Consider the following 18,727-nt stretch of genomic DNA (forward strand, 5'->3'; position numbering starts at 1 on the left):
TGTAAAAGAAAATCTAACATCTGTTAGATTTCCTTTTAGCACAAACTCGAGCACATAGAAACATTGTAGAGTGAGAAATCTAGCAACTGCTAGATTTATGTCTACCACAAATACAAGCACGTTGCCAACAAAAACATTGTAGAGTATAAGAAATCTAGCTTGTGTTAAATTTTCTTCCAACACAAACACAAGCACATTTAAATTTGAAAGAATTCTAACACATGCTATATTTCCTTCTAGCACAAACACAAGAACATAACAACATTTTAGGACTAAATAAGTCTAATGTGTGCTAGATTAACAACATTACAATGTAAAATAAAATCAAACTTGTGTTAGATTTCCTTTTAGCACAAACTCATGCACATAGAAACATTGTAGAGTGAGAAAAATAGCAAGTGCTAGATTTATGTATACCACAAATAAAAGCACGTTGCCAACAACAACATTGTAGAGTATAAGAAATCTGGCTTGTGTTGAATTTTCTTCCAACAAAAACACAAGCAAATTTGAATTTGAAAGAAATATAAGACATGTTATATTTCCTTCTAGCACAAACACAAGAACATAAGAACATTTTAGAACTAAATAAGTCTACTGTGTGCTAGATTAACCACATTGCAATGTATGAGAAAATCTAACATGTTAGATTTCCTTTTAGCACAAACTCAAGCACATAGAAACATTATAGAGTGAGAAATCAAGCAATTGCTAGATTTATGTCTAACACAAATACAAGCACGTTGCCAACAATAACATTGTAGAGTGAGAAATCTAACAAGTGCTACATTTATGTCTACCCACAAATACAAGCACGTTGCCAACAACAACAATGTAGAGTATAAGAATTCTGGATTGTGTTATATTTTCTCCCAACACAAACACAAGCACAATTTAATTTGAAAGAAATCTAACACATGTTATATTTCCTTCAAGCACAAAAACAAAAACATAAAAACATTGTAGGAGTAAATAAGTATAATGTGTGCTATATTAACAACATTGCAATGTAAAATAAAATCTAGCAAGTGCTAGATTTATGTCTACCACAAATACAAGCATGTTGCCAACAACAACATTGTAGAGTCTAAGAATTCTAGATTTTGTTAAATTTTCTTCCATCACAAACACAAGCACATTTTAATTTGAAAGAAATTTAATACATGTTATATTTCCTTTGAGCACAAACACAACAACATAACAAAATTGTAGGACTAAATAGGTCTACTGTGTACTAGATTAACAACATTGCAATGTAAAATAAAATCTAACATGTGTTAGATTTCCTTTGAGCGCAAACTTAAGCACATAGAAACATTGTAGATTGAGAAATCTAGCAAGTGCTAGATTTATATCTACCACAAATACAAGCACATTGCCAACAACAACATTGTAGAGTATAAGAAATCTAGCTTGTGTTAAATTTACATCTAGCACAAACACAAGCACATTTAAATTTGAAAGAAATATGACACATGCTATATTTCCTTCTAGCACAGACACAAGAACATAACAACATTTTAGGACTAAATAAGTCTAATGTGTGATAGATTAACAACATTGCAATGTAAGAGAAAATCTAACATTTGTTAGATTTCCTTTTAGTGTAAACTCAAGCACATAGAAGCATTGTGGAGTGAGAAATCTAAGAATTGCTAGATTTATGTCTACCACAAATACAAGCACGTTGCCAACAACAACATTGTAGAGTATAAGAATTCTAGATTGTGTTAAATTTTCTTCCAACACAAACACAGGCACATTTTAATTTGAAAGAAATCTAACACATGTTATATTTCCTTCTAGCACAAACACAAGAACATAACAACATTGTAGGACTAAATAAGTCTAATGCATGCTAGATTAACAACATTTCAATGTAAAATAAAATCTAACATGTGTTAGATTTCCTTTTAGCACAAACTCGAGCACATAGAAACATTGTAGAGTGAGAAATCTAGCAAGTGCTAGATTTATGTCTACCACAAATACACGCACGTTACCAACAACAACATTGTAGAGTATAAGAAATCTAGCTTGTGTTAAATTTTCTTCCAACACAAACACACGCATATTTAAATTTGAAAGAAATCTAACACATGCTATATTTCCTTCTAGCACAAACACAAGAAGATAACAACATTTTAGGACTAAATAAGTCTAATGTGTGCTAGATTAATAGCATTGCAATGTAAAAGAAAATCTAACATGTGTTAGATTTCATTTTAGCACAAACTCGAGCACATAGAATCATTGTAGAGTGAGAAATCTAACAAGTTGTGATGGATTTCTCACACATAACAATCTCATACTCTTCTCCATATCCCTCCACTTGCTCCTCCCCATCCAGGAGATGCATATACATGTTTATAATCCACACTAAGTAAATTGTCTCTCTCACTCATGTGAAATCCTGGGTCTTTGTAAGATTTCCCATACTATGCAAATAGAACATACTCTAACATTATCATCAAGAAAAAAATTCCCTCTCTATGCTGACTAAATCTAGAGTTAAGATGGATCTAAAGGAAAAACTTGCACCTTGCGAAATTTGATCCCTTTGTAGGCTATCTAAATCTAGAGTTAAGATGAATCTAAAATGGTTTAATTATTAATAATTATAATTCTTATTTTATTTTATTTTATATTTATGGAATTTTACTAAATTAACAAGTTTAAATAGCATTACATAACCTTAGAACATCTCGTTCACTTTGGGCTAAAGTCTCCCATGTAATTATTCATGTTGGACTAAAGTCTCTCCATGCAATTATTTAAATTTGTAGATATTTATTTTTATTTTAATCAATAATATTTAATATAAAGTAAGGGTAGGCTGATCATGGACAATATAATCCTCGTGCAAGAGGCCATTCATTCTAGTTTGCAGCACAAAGAAAAAGGTATGGTGGTCAAGCTGGACCTAGCTAACGCGTTTGATCGTGTTCGTCACAATTTCCTCTTTGATGTGATGCATAAGTTTGGTTTTGGTCAGGAGTTTATTAGATGGATCCGGGCTTGCATTTCTGAGCCCTGGATTGCCCCTCTAGTGAATGGAAGAGCAATGAAGTTTTTTAAAGCCTCTAGAGGGTTGCGCCAGGGCTACCCTCTTTCCCCTCTCCTTTTCATTTTATAAGATTTAGCTCTGAGCTTTTATTTAGAAAAATGTCAGGTGGATCAAGAGATTATGGGCCTTAGGATTGCTAGAGGTGTCAAGGATATTAATCATGCATTGTTTGCCAATGACTCTCTTCTGTTGGGTGCTGCCTCTGTTCACTCTGCCTCCAGGTTCAGAAAAGTTTTGGATGACTTCTGTTGGACTTCGGGCAGTAAATTAAACGAGGGGAAATGCCACTTCTATGGCTAGAATATCTCCAACAATGATCTCTCCTCAATATCCAGATGTCTGGGCTTCGCTGGATCTGCTAATTGGAATTCTTTCAACTATTTGGGCCTTCCTATCTTCCAAAGGAGTCCCTCTAGCAAAGATTGGCTCCCGATGGTTGAGAAATTCAAGAATAAAATCCAGTCTTGGGGTTTCTCGTGGCTAAATCTTGCTGGGAAGACAGTGCTTATTAAATCTGTTCTGACTAGCCTGCCTATTTTCCAATTCTCAGTCATGTTGGCACCCATCAGCATTCTCAAGAAGATGGAGGAGTGGATTCATAGGTTTTTTTGGAAGGGTGGCAAGCAGAATGAAAGGAAGATCGCCCTAGTCAGTTGGGACAAAGTTTCTAAACCTCTGGTATAAGAAGGTCTGAACTTCAAGGACCTGCGGACTCATAATATCGCCGTGGGGGCTAAGATTCCGTGGAGATAAATAGCCTCGAAACCTGGCTGGACTTAAAAGGCGCTATGGAAGAAATATTTCAGGGTTCATAGGTTATGGAGCTTGGATGATCCTAATCCCACCATAAAAGGATCTCAAATTCATAGGCTATGCATACAGGCCTTACCTTTGATACAAAAGCATTCCTTTTGGATCTCGAGTAATGGAAAGCTCATCAATATTTGAAATGACAAAATTATGAACGAAGAATCATTAGGTGGTGTCAAGAGTTCACTGAGCTTTGAAGCTGGATGTTGAATAATGACATTAAAACTTTGTGGGATATTTCTATTTGGAAGGGCAATGCGTGGGCAGGCTGGAAGAAGCCTCAAATTCCGATCGCTCTTGATCAGGCGTGGTCCTTCCTATTGACTAAGCTGAAAGGAATGGGCCCGATTAATACCAGGAAACAAGATAAGAGAGGTTGGGGCTCTCAGACTGGTTTTTACACAGTTGCGCAAGGCTATGCACAACTCAAAAAAATTCCTCATGTTCCTTGCTGCCCTGCGATTTGGAGAGGTCTTTGGAGGCAAAAGTGTGTGCCAAAAATTGACTTCTTCAACTGGTTATTGTGTCACAACAGCATTCTAACAGATGACAGACTTAAGAAGAAAGGCTTCCTTGGCCCTTCTAGATGCACCCTTGGCTTGGAAAACAAGGAAAATGCTTCTCACTTATTGATCGAATGGAGGTTCACCAAAAGTATATGGGAAGAGGTGATTTCCCCATGGGGATATAAAGTTACTCTACCCAACACTATTTTAGGCTTCTTTACCAATTGGGCTCACCTCTATCTCGGGAAGTTCCCCAAGAACAAATGGTTCAAGGCAGCTTGGTTGGCCTATGCAAAATTCATCTTCTGGCACATCTGGATTGAGCACAATCACAAAATTTTTCAAGAGAAAGCACAAAGTTAGAAGCTAGTATTGACAAAAGCCAACGGCCTACTCAAGGAGTCTCTTGGTGAGAAGTTTGGGAAGCTGGAGAATAAAATTTAAGTCCACAAGACTTGGCGTGGGGGAGTGTGCTTGGTCTCCAGTATTCTGATGGTGAGAGACAGAACAACACTTGGAAAGACTGGCAAATTATGCTTGTTGAGGAAGAATTCCACATGTGGCTCCAAAAGTGTGCTAGCTCCTCTTTGTTTTTTAATGGGGTTGCCAAAGGAAATCTGGGGATTGCTAGGGCTGGAGGTGTCATTAGGAATGCAGATGGAAGCATTGAGCAAATGTATGCCTGGGGCTTGGGTCATAGTACCAACATGCAAGCAAAGGCTATGGCCCTGTTGCAAGGCCTTAAGCACTTACAGGATCTTGGCATTAAGAAATTCATTATTCTTGGTGACTCCCAATCCTTGATTAGAATCCTCGTGGATAACATGTCCCCTCGTGATTTCCGGCTAGCAAGAGTGGTTACCAGAATAAGAATGCTAGTAGGCTTCTTCCTTCAGGTGAAATTTTTTCACGTTCTTCGATAGAATAACAAGGAAGCGGATGCGGAAGCTAATAAAGTTGTCCTCCTCCCTGTTGACACTCGGATAAGAGACAAGATTGAAGATTGGGATCCAATCCCTTAATTTTGTTTCTCATGTTCCATTGTCTTTGACTTCAGCAGTTTGTCTGTATCCACGAGCTTGAGAAAATTCTGGAAATCGACTCGTCTGACGGCATTAAGAAGATCCAGAACATTAGGACTATGATAATAGTTTATTTATCTATTGAGGACAGCCGGTCCTTGGGCTATCTGAATGTAATCTACCAGCTGGTTTTGCCAATCTTTTAATACAAATTATAATCGTTTTCGTAATATATATATATATATATATATATATATATATATATAAAGTAGAAAACATAAACTTGGAAAAGCCCATAAATATTATAAATATCAAGTGAATTACAATGAAATTTTAACCATTTAAAATTATACTTTTATATTTTTATTTTGGAAAAATTTCAAAACAAAAAATTGATAATAATAAAAAATTTATTAAATATATGGTTATTTTATTTAATTTTATAAATATTATATAGAATAATACATGAAAAATGTAATATAATTTCAAAAATTGTAATTTATAATTTTAAAATTAGTAATAAAAAAATATTAACATACCAAATTCTTCTTTATTATTAAAATTTGTAGATATTTATTTTCATTTTAATGGATAATATTTAATATATAATGGAAAGCATAACTTTGGAAATGGCTACCATATTATAAATATTAAGTGCATTATAATGCAATTTGAACCATTTAAATTTATGATTTTATATTTTTAATTTAAAAATAAAAATAAAATTAAAACATATAATTAATTAAATTTATGATTTTACATTTCTAATTAAAAAAAAAAAAATTAAAACATAGAATTAATTGAAAACATATATTTTTTAAATAATATGTAACCTTATTCTCAAATATAATAAGCAATGTAAAATTGATCAGTTTGATAATTCTACAATTGGGGAAAATGGTTACAAATGTTTATTTTCTCCTAACTCTTCACAAAATGAATAACCTAGTGTGAATGCAAATCAAGATCAATTAGTATATAAAAACTTAAAATAAATTTAAAGAATAATTAAATTTTCCTTAACATCTAAGGAAATATAAGAAATTTCTCATTCTCAGATGTTATTGAATTTGACCCAGGCTGCTGTTTTTGGGAAAAAAATTCTAACGACATAAGGTCATGGAAATCAAATAAGCAAAGGAAATGCAAAGACAAATGATGTTTATACTCGTGATATTCACAAAAGAAAGAGGATTGAAAGGGGTGCAACATTAGAGGAAACAGTAACCCAAGAATAACTATAAAGAGAATGAATGTTCAACAGAAAAAAAGAGATAGCTCAATACCATCATCAATACAAAGTCCCAAGGAAAGGAAGCATGAAAGGTGGCACTCTCTACCCAAATTGTGATACATGGAAACAAAAAGAGTTTGGCTTACCAAATAAGAAGGCACAGGAATAGTTTGCTAACAGAAAATTGAAACCACTATAGTGTCTTCTCACCACAGCAAAGCCATTAATGTCAGTTTGTGCAAAGGTCCTATCTATTGCAATGGCTTGGAAGAAGTTAATTCCTCATGCTTATCATACTTGCTATATGATCTCATCGAGAGATTTGCATCAGGAAAACCATACCTTCCTTAACCCAAAATGTAGATGGATTGATTTTGTTGTCCCTGCTTCATTTCTCATCCTAGAACCCTCTTTCAAAGAGATGAGGTTACTCTTTGCAAGCTCCTTGTAAAGACCTAGGCTCAGATATCCCAATGTTTTGACCACACTATATTAAAGGTTCTTTCATCTACCCTGTTGATCATATGTTCGAAGTACAAACCCAAAAAACTAATGGAAGACATGTGATTCTCATGCATGGGATACATAACATATACATTTTCTTGGAGAGTTTCTTTCCCTGTCATTCTTACAGTCTTCCTCGTGCTGAAAGAATGCATGTCATTCTTACATTCTTCCTCATGCTGAAAGAACGCATGTCATTCTTACATTCTTCCTCATGCTGAAAGAACGCATGCCTCCATAGCTGGAATTCAATAAAACCAACCTAAGAAGCCAATGATCTTGAAATATGTGATATTTTGTGCCAAGATAGAGGTGTTGTGGCATAAGTGGAAGGAAGGAATTTTTTTAAATTTGAAGACAGAGTATAGTAAGAAACATGAAATCTCATTACCCCTTAGTTTAAATCAATGTTCACTACAAATGAGATAAGGTTTCCTTCAAATCACATTATACACTTATCTGAATCATCATTGCAATGAGCCACGATATATGAATTGTAGGGATACCCAAAGAGCAACAAGTAGCTAAAATTCTTCAATGTTCATTGCAAATGAGATAAGGTGTCCTTCAAATCACATTATACACTTGTCTGAATCATCACTGCGATGAGACACGGTATACGAATTGTAGGGATACCCAAAGAGCAGCTAAAATTCATTGTGTTACAACTACAGGGAATGGTTTCAATGGAGATCAAGACCTTGCGTTGTGTTTTTCTAAGTGGAAGAGGTCCCTAGAAATTAAAATTTTCCAGGAGATAGGGACAAGCAACTAATAATAAGCGGAAGCACTAGCAATGTATCAAGGAGTTAGGTTCCTCAAGGACATTGTGCAAAGGGATGTAGTTATTGTTGAGGACTCCAACATAATCACAAGATCACTGAAGCATGAAAGAGCTTCCTCCTCCTAAGCCCTAGCATGCATCAAATGGTCCTACTACTCAATGCATTTAAGTAAGTCCACTATTTTCAGGTTAGAAAAAGATTCAACTCCCAAGTCAATCAGATGGCTAAGCAAGCAGTTTCAGTTGAGGACTCCAACATAATCACAAGATCAATGAAATAGGAAAGAGCTCCCTCCTCCTAAGCCCTGACATGCATCTGTCATAAAATGGTCGTGCTACTCAATGCATTTAAATAATTCCACTATTTTCAGGTTAGAAAAGGATTCAACTCCCAAGTCAATTAGATGGTTAAGCAAGCAATTTCAGAAGACAGAGGAACCCTCTGAGTATGTATCGAGGGGGAGGAAAATCCCTCTACAGTTCAATACCATCATCAATACAAAGTCTGAAGGGGAGGAAGCATGAAAGGTGGCACTCTCTACCCAAATTGTGATACATGGAAACAAAAGGAGTTTGGCTCACCAAGTAAGAAGGCACAAGGACAGTTTGTTTACAGATAGTTGAAACCACTAGAGTGTCTTCTCACCACAACAAAGCCATTAATTCCAGTTTGTGCAAAGGTCCTTTATATTACAATGGCTTGGAAAAAGTTAATTCCTCATGCTTATCATACTTTCTATATGATCTCGTTGAGAGATTTGCATCAGGCAAACCATACTCTTGGGTTATTGTTGAGGACTCCAACATAATCACAAGATCAGTGAAGCAGGAAAGAGCACCCTCCTCCTAAGCCTTGACATGCATCTATCATAAAATGGTCATGCTACTCAATGCATTTAAATAAATCCACTATTTTCAAGTTAGAAAAATATTCAACTCCCAAGTTAATCAGATGGATAAGCAAGCAGTTTTAGAAGACAAAGGAAGCCTCTGAGTATGTATCGAGGGGGAGGAAAATCCCTCTACACCTCAATACCATCATCAATATAAATTCCCAAGGAGAGGAAGCATGAAAGGTGGCACTCTCTACCCAAATTGTGATACATGGAAACAAAAGGAGTTTGGCTCACCAAATAAGAAGGCACAGGGATAGTTTGCTAATAGACAATTGAAACCACTAGAGTGTCTTCTCACCACAGCAAAGCCATTAATGCAAGTTTGTATAAAGGTCCTATCTATTACAATGGCTTGGAAGAAGTTAATTCCTCATGCTTATCATACTTACTATATGATCTCATCAAGAGATATGCATCAGGCAAACCATACCTTCCTTAACCCAGAATGTAGATGGATTGATTTTGTTCTCCCTACTTCATTTCTAATCCTAGAATTCTCTTTCAAGGAGACGAGGTTGTGCTTTGTGAGCTCCTTGTAAAGACCTAGGCTCAGATATCCCAATGTTTTGACCATGCTATATTAAAGGCTCTTCCTCATATTAAAGGTTCTTCCTCATCTTTACATTCTTCCTCATGTTGAAAGAACGCATGCCTCCATAGCTAGAATTCCGTAAAACCAACCTAAGAAGCCAATGATCTTGAAACATGTGTGAGTCTGTGCCAAGCTAGAGGTGTTGTGGTAGAAATGGAAGGAAAGTATTGTGTTTAAACTTTGAAGATAGAGTTGTAGAGTAAGCAACATGAAATCTCATTACCCACTTGTTTAAATCAATTTTCATTGCAAATGAGCTAAGGTATCTTTGAAATCACATTATCCACTTGTTTGATTCATCACTATAATGAACCGAGGTATACAAATTTAAGGGATTCCCAAATAGTAGCCAGTAACTAAAATTCTTTATGCCATCAATATGGAACTAGAGGGGATGGATTCAAAGGAGATCATTACCTTACTTTGTAGGGAAACAAACTTGTTACAAGATGACTAATGAGAAAATCATGCATTTTCACTACAACTATAAAAAATACTACTCGAACTGATGATATATATATCAATATGTCAAAAAAAAAAAATCATCCCACTTCAGTCCACTCCTAAAAAAAAACTTACTGTAGGCAAACAAATTTGCAACTAACCAACCAATGTGAAATGAATTTTCAATGAAATTATCAAATGTACTACACAAATTGATGATATATATACCAAAAACAGGAGTATTTATCAACCAGAATTAAGAGATCATGTTTTTAGAATGCTAGTCATTGTACAATCGGCTATATCAGATGTTCTCTGTTTAAAAAAAGTGAAATCTCATTAGCCACTAGTTTAAATCAATGTTCACTGCAAATGAGATAAGGTGTCCTTCAAATCACATTATACACTTGTCTGAATCATCACTGCAATGAGCCACAGTATATGAATTGTAGGGATACCCAAAGAGTAGCCAGTAGTTAAAATTCTTCAATGTTCACTAAAATACTTGACCTACTCTCTCACCTACAAATTATCATCAATGCATTGATGGACCATTTGTCGCATAACCTCCAGTCAGTCTTATGGTTGGCTTGGACAGGGAAACTGTTGTTTATCCATGGTTAATGTAATGTAATTAATTCATACGACTCCTTCCTTTTACTTATTTTGTTGCAATCTAACAATTTCATTTCTTGTTCACTTCCATTTAGAATTTGATTCCATAAAAACATCATGGAGTAGTCGAAATACCTAATTATCTAATGCCTTTCTTATGTCATGTGTTGTTATAGTCGGTTTAGGTTGAAGACCCTTTGGCCTTTCTAATTTTTCCTTGTGTGTTTGGTCATGATCTCTCTTTGATGATCCTGACACTGGAGTTCGTGTTGTTGTTCAAGTCAATTATACTAAGTATTTTGACTGCTTTGGAATACCATTCAACTATCCATTTTTTGCTTATAGTTGTTGTTGCTTGGGTAGGATGTTTGGTGCATCAATTTCATATAACTCTTCATTAATCTCAATGTTTATTCCTAAGTTAGTTGACTATCTATGTTCAATTGAAACATTTTGGGATTGCACTTCCATTCCTATGGTGGGATTTGTTGTTAAGTGAATTCTTCTTCTACTGATGTTGATTGAACCAGTGGAGAGCCAGTTTTCAATTTGAGTGGCACTTATGACTACTTTGTTCCAGGCTTCTTAATTCCACTTTATTGTCCCATAGTAGAATTTGTTATAAATTCTACTATCGGCTCCATCGGTTGAGTGGTGACCTACCCTTGTTGAGCCTATTGTCTCTCTCTTTCTTGCTCGGAAATCATTTTCTATTTTACCATTTCAATAAATATTTCCTTGGCCTGTCCATGTGTTTCTAGAATCTATGGCCTAACATATAAGCCCATAAAGTATTTTTCTCTGGTATGTTGTCGGGTCAACTTAACTTTTACTACTAACTCTTCCAGTACATTTTTAGCTATATCATCCAATGTTTTCTAAAGTTTTGGGTCATCAAATGTGATGTCTTGTCGAACTTCTTTCCAATTTATAACCAATGATTATGGTTGGTCAGATGTAGGGTTTGTCGATTACCCTGTCATCTTCTTTACAGCCAATTGTATAGGGATCAATAAGTTGAATTTAAAGGGCACTGTATACACTTCATCCTCCCCTTATTCTTCTTTCTCCCTATCATTTAAAGGGATAATTATGTCCTTCGATAATTGTAGGACTTCCTCTAGGATTGGAAAAACAATGCTAGTTTGTCAACTTATTTGATCAAAGGTCTCTAGAGCTTATAGTTGGTAGGAGAGATCCTTTGGCTAGAAATCACTAGAATTGACATATAAGACTCTTGTCATATCCAAAATGAGTTGTATGTGTGATTTAATTAGCAGGTCTCAAGGAAATCAACATCTATGAGTGACATTGTTCAAGTTTATGAGCCAATTTTGAAACATTTCTTTTGAGATTAAGGACTTTTTCATGCTCAACCAGTTGCTGGTGAAACATTCCGAATTTTTCATTGCTGTGATGATTGTGTTTGTGAATGAGGTCTCTCTGATAGGAGTTTCTTATGACATATCTAACCAAATTAGTAAGGAGGGGAAGTTGATTAGCTTACCATAGTTTTTAATTTTCTCATAGTTTGTCTTCTGAATATCCATGAGATGGTCTACCCAATTATACTACTTCCATAACTTGAAAATTTATCTAATGGCTTCTAGTGTGCCCAACTTAACATCCAACACCCAACTCACTGGAGTGAGAGAAATAAATGATAATCATGCCCACCTAATCTATGGGTATATGACTTGTCCAATGATGAGTCCTTCATAATTATTTGTAGTCATTTCTTTTTAAACTCCCTTAGCCATGTGTTGGACTCGATCGTTCTTGGGATTTGTCTCCTTTGTGTGGTATGCTAGTAATTTTATGAATTGTGGTTGCCATGATGGCTAGAGGACTTTCTTGCCACAACATTCCATTGTGAAACTGACTGAAAATGAATTTTGCAACTTCCTCCTTCATTCACTGAAAGTATGCAACCAAGGGGGCACCTAAATAATCATGATTTCCCATAAAGTAAAGCCACTTTGTCTTTATGCATCATTTATTATTGACCTATGTCTATTTATTAAATAGGGCCGAATGCTTGTCCATATTCTTCTTCAACCTTGGCTTGTCAAATATTGTTGAGGTGAACCTCAAGCTCTATAATTGTAGGTTTATAGAATCCAATTTTTTTTCTTGGCTCCACCAAGGTCTCCTCAGCCTAGGTCTATGCTCTTCTTTGCAACATCTTAAAATATTCTTCGAAGTCCTTTCCTTTCAGACAATATCGCAAGACAAAATTATAAAAGTCAAGGTTCAACAACTCATAAAGTTTTGGGAGATCTGCAAGTTCAATGGTTGAATGCTTAAACACAAAGATGGGTGGAAATGGTAAAGTCCACAACTTTGATAAGGAATTTTGTGATTGTCTATCATTAAAAATTTATCTAATGAATCCATTTGTGCTTGTATCAACATCTTCATCGGTGTTCAATTCTAGCTCATGTAGAGCATGTGGGAATGCCATCATGGCACTTTTGACATTTTAATGCTTTATTTAATTGGCCAAGTCACTGGTGCTGAAACTTGTGTTAATGTTCAAAATTCTAACAGGTTAAGGTGTCCTTCAAATCACATTATACACTTGTCTGAGTCATCACTACAATGAGCCACAATATGCGAATTGTAGGGATACCCAAAGAGAAGCCAGTAGCTAAAATTCTTTATGCCAACACAATGGAACTACAAGGAATGGATTCAATGGAGCTCAAGACCTTGCGTTGATTTTTTCTAAGTGGAAGAGGTCCTTAGAAATTAAAATTTCCCTGGAGATAGGGACAAGCAACTAATAACAAGTGGAAGCACTAACAATGTATCAAGGAGTCAGATTCCTTAAGGACATTGTGCAAAGGGATGTAGTTATTGCTGAGGACTCCAACATAATCATAAGATCAGTGAAGTAGTAAAGAGCTCCCTCATCCTAAGCCCTGGCATGCATCTATCATAAAATGGTCCTGCTAGTCAATGCATTTAAATAAGTACACTATTTTTAGGTTAGAACAAGATTCAACCCCCAAGTCAATCATATGGCTAAGCAAGCAGTTTCAGAAGACAGAGGAACCCTCTGAGTATTTATTGAGGGGGAGGAAAATCCCTCTATAGCTCAATACCATAATCAACACAAAGTCCAAAGGGGAGGAAGCATGAAAGGTGGCATTCTCTACCCAAATTGTGATACATGGAAACAAAAGGAGTTTGGCTCACCAAATAAGAAGACATAGGGACGGTTTGCTTATAGACAATTGAAACCACTAGAGTGTCTTCTCACCACAACAAAGCCATTAATGCCATTTTGTGCAAAGGTCCTATCTATTACAGTGGCTTGGAAGAAGTTAATTCCTCATGCTTATCGTACTTGCTATATGATCTCATTGAGAGATTTGCATAAGGAAAACCATACTCCTTGGTTATTGTTGAGGACTCCAACATAATCACAAGATCAGTGAAGCAGTAAAGATCTCCATCCTCCTAAGCCCTGGCATGCATCTATCATAAAATGGTCCTACTACTCAATGCATTTAAATAAGTACACTATTTTCAAGTTAGAAAAAGATTCAACTCCCAAGTCAATCAGATGGATAAGTAAGCAGTTTCAAAAGACAAAGGAACCCTATGAGTATGTATCGAGGTGGAGGAAAATCCCCCTACACCTCAATACCATCATCAATACAAAGTCCCAAGGAGAGGAAGCATGAAAGGTGGCACTCTCTACCCAAATTGTGATACATGGAAACAAAAGGAGTTTGGCTCACCAAATAAGAAGGCATAGGGATAGTTTGCTAATAGACAGTTGAAACCACTAGAGTGTCTTCTCACCACAGCAAAGCCATTAATGCTAGTTTGTACAAAGGTCTTATCTATTTCAATGGCTTGGAAGAAGTTAATTCCTCATGCTTATCATACTTTCTATATGATCTCATCGAGAGATTTGCATCAGGAAAACCATACCTTCCTTAACCCAAAATGTAGATGGATTGATTTTGTTCTCCTTGCTTCATTTCTAATCCTAGAATTCTGTTTCAAGGAGACAAGGTTGTGCTTTTTGAGCTCCTTGTAAAGACCCAGGCTTAGATATCCAAATTTTTTGACCACGCTATATTAAAGGTTCTTCCTCATTCTTACATTCTTCCTCATGCTGAAAGAACGCATGCCTCCATAGTTAGAATTCTGTAAAACCAACCTAAGAAGCCAATGATCTTGAAACATGTGTGAGTCTGTGCCAAGCTAGAGGTGTTGTGGTAGAAATGGAAGGAAAGCATTGTGTTTAAACTTTGAGGACAGAGTTGTAGAGCAAGCAACATGAAATCTCACTACCCACTTGTTTAAATCTATGTTCACTGCAAATGAGCTAAGGTATCTTTGAAATCACATTATCCACTTGTCTGATTCATCAATGTAATGAGCCGAGGTATACGAATTTAAGGGATTCCCAAATAACAGCCAGTAACTAAAATTCTTTATGCCAACATTATGGAACTAGAGGGGATGGATTCAATGGAGATCATTATTTACTTTGTAGGGAAACAAACTTGTTACAAGATGACTAATGAGAAAATCATGCATTTTCAATGCAACTATAAAAAATACTACTCGAACTGATGATCTATATCAGTATATGTCAAACAAAAAATAAATTTAGACCGCTTGAGTCCACTCCTAGAAAAAACTTATTGTACGCAAACAAATTTGCAACTCAACCAATGTGAAATGAATTTTCAATGAAATTATCAAATGTACTACACAAATTGATGATATATATACCAAAAACAGGAGCATTTATCAACCAAAATTAATACATCATGTCTGTAAAATGCCAGTCATTGTACAATCAACTATATGAGATGTTCTCTGTTTAAAAAAGCGAACAAAGCAATCAAAATTACATTGAGAAGTAGGAAAAGACCTGTATTTTGCATGAACCCTCGCTTCCAAAAGAGAAATTTGAAACAAAAACTTCTGCTTCTTATAAATTTGAATATTTTTTCTTGTGGAAATCGGACAAAATCGTGCATGGAAGTAAGTTTAACAGCTCAGTTGTGCTAGTATCAATCCTGGGATCAGAACTGCTCTATTTATACTGACTGATGAGATCAGATCAGATGATGGGGAGGGGTCAACACTTAGTTTACTATGAGCTACTTTATTCTTACTAACTACTTTCACTTACTTCAACAGCCTATATTTACTCACAAATCGTTCATGTATTTGCTGACAAAATAGTGCATGTAGATATCCTGCTTGTGAATTTGTAAAATAATATCAATTGAAAAATCTGAAATTTTAAAAAATCATGTATACTTTCTATTTCTGCAAAAAAATGGTATTTGGAATGGAATTGTAAGTAAAAGTTCCATATGAATGCATAAAAAATCTAATTTTTTTATTTATTTTTATTAATGTCAAATAAGGAATTTAGAAATTACTAAAAGAAAAAAAATTAGATATTTTTCCTTATTTCAAATAAGGAATTAGTTCAAATAAAGAATTTAGTAATTATTAAAAAAACTAAAAGTAGAGTTTTTTCTTTATTTCAAATAAGGAATTTAAGAATTTATTAATTATTCCCTATCTCTATTTTTATAGCAATATATACTTGTCTCATATGAAACCTCAAGCAATAGGCTTGGTAACAGCCTTGAAATAATATTTTCTCTCATTTATTAAAAATTTTGTATTTCCACTTTCCAACTTGAGTCACAAAGAAATAATAAATCTAGTTAATATGCTAATATTGAGGACATGTTTGACATGAAATCTAGGTTAGTTGGGGCTTTTTGCACAATTAGGTGATGCAGAGCAGTATTTGCCATCATTATAAACCATAGGTATAGAGATGTTGTATGGGTGTTAATGTGAGGATAATTTTTCCCCACAAGGATGGCTTTGCTTGGGGTCTTGGACATCATCTAAGTAGAAACACCATTATCATCCTAGGGTCTATGAGTGGTTTTGGTTGGCTTAGTAATAATAAAGACTATGCACATGGTACAAAACCACTTCCCAGTGCCTCTAAGGTGAATGGTTGGCCTAGTGGTGCTGATCGCCAACATCAAGGTTTCTTATTGGTGGCTAGTGTCCTACTTAATAATGTCTACTACCCAATATTGTGACATTTTGGTAGGTCAATGAACCAACAACTAATACGCTGACTTAGTGTTGGTTGACCTTGAGGTGTCCTTGATACAGTTACCCGGAAATTTGACCTCTCGATGGACTATAGTCCCCAACCATGGAGTGAGAGTGCTTGAACCCTCTATCTCCATGAGCTAATAGATAATGTAGGATGATATGATAATATCGAGAACATGTTTGACATGGCATCTAGGTTAGTTAGGGATTTTTTCACAATTAGATGACAAGGAGCACTATTTACCATCATTAAAAACCATAGGTATATAGAAGTTGTATGGGTGTTAATGTGAGGATAATTTTGCCCCACAAGGATGGCTTTGTTTGGGACCTTGCACATCATCCAAGGAGAAACACCATTATCATCCCAGGGCCTACGAGTGGTTTTGGTTGGTTTAGTAATAATACAAACTATGCACATGGTACAAAACCACCTCTGAGTGCCTCTAAGGTGAATGGTTGGCCTAGTGGTGCTCATCACCAACATCAAGGTTTCTTGTTGGTGACTAATGTCTACTACCCAATATTGTGACATTTTGATAGGTCGATGTACCAACAACTAATACATTGCATTAGTGTTGGTTGACCTTGAGGCATCCTTGATATAGTTAGCCCGAAATTTGACCTCTCGATGGACTATAGTCCCCAACCATGGAGTGAGAGTACTTGAACCGTCTATCTCCATGAGCTAATGGATAATGTAGGATGATATGCTAATATCGATGACATGTTTGACATGGCATCTAGGTTAGTTGGGGTTTTTTGCACAATTAGGTGATGGGGAGCACTATTTTCCATCATTATAAACCATAGGTATAGAGATGATGTATGGGTGTTAATGTGAGGATAATTTTGCCCCACAAGGATGGATTTGTTTGGGGCCTTGGACATCATCTAAGGAGAAACACCATTATCATCCCAGGGCCTAATATGAGTGGTTTTGGTTGGTTTAGTAATAATATAGACTATGCACATGGTACAAAACTACCTCCGAGTGCCTCTAAGCTGAACAATTGGCCTAGTGGTGCTCATCGCCAACATCAAGGTTTCTTGTTGGTGGCTAGTGTCCTACTTACTAATGTCTACTACCCAATATTGTGACATTTTGATAGGTTGATGTACCAAAAACTAGTACATTGAATTAGTGTTGGTTGACCTTGAGGTGTCCTTCATATAGTTAGCCCAAAATTTGACCTCTCGATGGACTATAGTCCCCAACCATGGAGTGAGAGTCCTTGAAACATCTATCTCCATGAGCTAATGGATAATGTAGGATGATACGCTAATATCGAGGACATGTTTGACATGGAATCTAGGTTAGTTGGGGCTTTTTGCACAAATAGGTGATGGGGAGCACTATTTGCCATCATTATAAACCATAGGTATATAGTTGTTGTATGGGTGTTAATGTGAGGATAATTTTGCCCCACAAGGATGGCTTTGTTTGGGGCCTTGCACATCATCTAAGGAGAAACACCATTATCATCCCAAGGCCTATAAGTGGTTTTGGTTGGTTTAGTAATAATACAGACTATGCACATGGTACAAAACCACCTCCCAGTGCCTCTAAGGTGAATGGTTGGCTTAATGGTGCTCATTGCCAACATCAGGGTTCCTTGTTTGTGGCTAGTGTCCTACTTACTACTGTCTACTACCAAATATTGTGACATTTTGATAGGTCGATGTACCAACAACTAATACATTGCATTAGTGTTGGTTGACCTTGAGGTGCCCTTAGTATAGTTAGCCCAAAATTTGACCTCTCGATGGACTATAGTCCCCAACCATGGAGTGAGATTCCTTGAATCGTTTATCTCCATGAGCTAATGGATAATGTAGGATGATATGCTAATATCAAGGACATGTTTGACAAGGCATCTGGGTTAGTTGGGGCTTCTTTCACAATTAGGTGACACGGAGCACTATTTTCCATCATTATAAACCATAGGTATATAGATGTTGTATGGGTGTTAATGTGAGGATAATTTTTCCCCACAAGGATGGCTTTGTTTGGGGCCTTGGACATCATCTAAGGAGAAACAACATTATCATTCCAGGACCTAATATGAGTGGTTTTGGTTGGTTTAATAATAATGCAGACTATGCACATGGTACAAAACCACCTCC

Source organism: Pinus tabuliformis, chromosome 6 (genome assembly GCF_031772625.1).
Source record: "Pinus tabuliformis cultivar Carrire ecotype Pingquan chromosome 6, CPIR1, whole genome shotgun sequence".
Lineage (NCBI taxonomy): Eukaryota > Viridiplantae > Streptophyta > Pinopsida > Pinales > Pinaceae > Pinus > Pinus tabuliformis.